Genomic DNA, 3,927 nt, shown 5'->3' with positions numbered 1-3,927 from the left:
CCCAGATGGGGAGGGGTTTTGCACCCTGCAAGGCTAGGGGGGAGGTGGGCAGCCTGGGACAGAACAATGCGCCCTGGGTGGGCTATTAGCCACCCACGGGGACCCAGGAGGATGCGGGTTGGGGAGGGGTTCGGGGGAGGATTGCAGGGTCCCAAGGGTACAGGAGTGTAGACACCCACTCAGGGGGGCATGGGTGGGGGGGCTCACAACCTGGAGCCACCGGCCCCCCAGCCTGGTCTGCAGCCCCTGCGCAGGGGGAGAACCAGCTCCAGGGCAATTTGCAGGGGGGAGGGGGGAGGGGAGGGTGTATTGGCTGCAGCTGATCCAGTTGGCACCCCCCACCCCCAGGAGGCAGCAGCAGGGTGTGTGGGGCCTGATACCACATGCACATGCAATCATACACACCCTGCACCATGTGCGCACACAGCCTGTGTGGGAACATGCACACGCACGCCTCCAACATGCCACGATGCACAAGCACCACTGAGCCCAGTACCCCAACACACACACAGTGTCATATGCACACACAACTGCCTCCAGGGGAATGTGCACGTGCACACCTCCAACACCACATGATGCACAAGTACCACTGCGCCCAATGCCCTGACACGCATGCGCACACACACACACACACAGGTGCACATGGAGACCTGCTCCCCCAACACTAGCCACATGAACACACACATGCTGCGTGAACACACTTCCAGCACCCCAAGACGCACAAAAACCATGGCATGTAACACCCTGCCACACACACGTGTGTGCCCCCCTGCCAAGCACATGCACATACACCTGCACAGTCACCAGCAGTACAAATGCACGCGCATTGCATGCACACACTTCCAGCTCCCCACAACGCACAAACACTGCATCATCCAAGACCTGCCTGCCCAGCACACACCCCCACTCACTGCCCCCCCATGAACACGCACCAGACACAACCACACGCCACACAGCCGCACACGCTGCCCGCCTACACCTGCTCCGTCACTGCCAACAAGCAGCAGCGCTGATTTGCAAGCACTTTTCAGCTCAGGGAACACCCCCAGGACGCACGCCCCCAACCCCGGCCTCTCCTAGAGGGGGAAACTGAGGCATGGGGCTGCACTATCCCAGGGCAAGGTGGTGGCCCACTGCAGACCCCCACCCCCAGCTCCCCCTGCTCAACAAAAGCAGCTGCCCTAGATTTGGGGCTCCTTCCAGCGCCATGTCCCCTCACAACACAGGTCTGCAGCATGGGGAAATCCAGCTGTGTTAACCCCTGCAGTGCTGGAAAGGCACTGCACACGTGTCAGTGCTGCCACCATGAAGGCAGAGCCCTGAGCCTGGGGTCACAGCACACGTGGGGCGCATACAGGGCTGGCCTGCTCCACCCTGGCAGTGCCCGATGCACACACCAAGAACACACAGAAGGCACGCACCCTGGATTAACCCTGTCCCTGCCACGCTTGGCAACACGAGAGGAGCTGTGGAGGCTGCAGCCCCTGGGAGGTCACGGGTCCCCGGGGCAGGGGCAGGTCTTGCAGTGACCCCCCCCACAGCTCCTACGGCATGGGGCAGCAGGGCCAGGGCCGTGACGGGAGCTGCTCTGGTGCCTGGCAGGGTCCGTCGTTCCCGGGAGGCTTCTACTTCTTGCTCGCATCAGCAAAGTATCTCCGACTAATTCCCCCCCTGCGGCGCAGCCGCCATAGCAGAGGGAATTGCCGCCTCGCACACCCGCTGGGCACACGCCTGCGGGGCTGTGGGCAGGCCCCACACGCACCAAGCATGCACTCACCCCCACCAGTGTATGCTTACACACACACCCACAGAGCACAGGCTTGCATGTACACAGAAGTGCTTACACACACACACCCTCCCATAGAGCACATACTCACATGTAGGACACACACATGCACAGAACAGTCACTCACACACATGCAGGACACACACACGCAAGACGCACAAAGAGCACACTGTCACACACACCCACAGAACGTGTGCTTGCGCGCGCACACACAAGCAACATATGCTCATACACACACCTACAGAGCACATGCTCGCATGCACACATGAACACACACCCACAGAGCCCACGTTCACACACACCCACAGAGCACATGCTCGCACACACCCAGGACACACACACATGCGTATGCAGAGCCCCAGAAGCCCTGGGAATGCCCACACGTGTGCCCAGCAGACCTGCACATGCACACACCCCCCCGCAGTGGACACAAGCACACGGGGACCTGGGGCCGGGCAGGCCAGGGGCTGCAGGGAGTTATGGCTGGAGCCAGCTGCGCGGCCCCAAGAGACGCAGCCTCACGCTCTGCTGCGCCGGGAAGCAATTTCCACAAGCTCCTTGCATTAAAACCCGACATGGCCTGGAGCCGCGGGCACGACGGGCTGCCCCCGGCCCAGCCCTGGCTGTCCCTGGCCACCACAGCCCGTGCCCCGGCGCCTCCAGCCCCCTATTTCCCAGGGGATCAGGCCAGCATTGGGCTGTGCCAGGATCCATGGGCCTGCCCACTGACCCCTGCATGAGGTGCCTGAGCTGGGGGGCAGTGCCCCAGCACCTTCTCCATGTGCCCAGGGACAGGCTCCCTCTGGGCTGCCCCCAGCCCGGCACCTGGCCACAGCCAGGCCTGAGCTTGCCCAGGGCCCCACGAGGGGCAAGCCCAGTGCCCATCTCCAGCACCACACGGCGTGGCGGGCACTTGCTGCAGCAGGGGAGGCTGCCAGAGTCTGACCCAGTTTCGGAGGCTGAGAGACGGGCACCGTGGCAGCCCCCACCCGGCGCAGCTTGGGGGGAGCTCTCACCACAGCCACAGATCCAGGCTAGGCCTGCAGGCGCAGCCACCTCCTGCCTCAGTTTCCCCTGTTGACAATGGTGACCTACTTATTGGGTGCGGGGGGAGGTAGTGCCCCGGTCCAGATGCCCCGTCATGCTGCCCCCAGCCTGCTGGGTCGTGGCGGGGGGAGAGGAGCTAATGCACATGGGTTATTTTTAACCTGGGCTTGATACAAATCCATATGGCCATTCTCAAAGCTCCCTGGAAGCTGTGTGGGCTCCAAGTGGCTGCACCTTTCCCGGCCCCCCACCTATCCCCAAGGCCCCCAGGCTGGCGCCCCCCCAAGGGAAAGCCCTGGGGCGCTGAGCACGCTGGGCATGGGGCACTGCACGCTGCATGCCTGTATCACCGCTGCCGCTCCCAGCAGCGCCCGGTGTAACCTGGCAGCAGACCCATTTCACAGGGGGTGCAACTGAGGCACAGAGGCTCAGGGAATGCACAGCATGGGCTTCCTGCATCCCAGCCTGGGGAAGGGGGAAAGCCATACCCTCCCACATGCAAGGGGGCCAGATCCCCCCTTCCTTGCCAAATCCACGGGCTCCTGGCGCAGGGCGCAGAGGAGGTGGCTTGAACCTCCTCCGGGTCCTGCTGCGGCTGCAGCGAGCTTGGCCAGGCCTCAGGGCCCCTCGCTCCCCATCCGAGCCCCCAGTGGAGGGAGGGGGGTGCCCGGGGGTCCTCCTGCCCGCAGCCCCCCCCAGCAAGAGCTGCTTTAGGCAGAAGAGGAGCAAACACCAACGCTGCCGCAGCCCACAGCTCGCCCCCACGGCACACAGCTGCCCCTGCTTGCACACACACTGGCATGGCACTGTTACACAGGCGCGCACACCTGCACCTGCTGCTGCTGCCTCTCCCCTAGTTTCACAGCCTGCCACTGGGGGGGTCCTGCCCCAGCCCCCTGCGGACGGGGCAGCTGGCTGGCACGGGGCATCCACGCCGGCTCTCCTGGGGCAACTCCGCAGCGGCAGCTCCCCCGGGGCAGGGGTCGAGGGCAGGGAGGGGGTCTGAGGGAGGAAGTCTCGCAGGGCGTCGTGGGCAGGGGTCTCCCATGGGGGGTTTGGGCAGGAAGTCTCCGGGGGGGGCTGGGGTTAGGGGC

The sequence above is a fragment of the Gavialis gangeticus genome, unplaced genomic scaffold (assembly GCF_001723915.1).
Source record: "Gavialis gangeticus isolate Ggan-Ray unplaced genomic scaffold, GavGan_comp1, whole genome shotgun sequence".
Taxonomy (NCBI): domain Eukaryota; kingdom Metazoa; phylum Chordata; order Crocodylia; family Gavialidae; genus Gavialis; species Gavialis gangeticus.
This window is presented reverse-complemented; position numbering follows the sequence as displayed.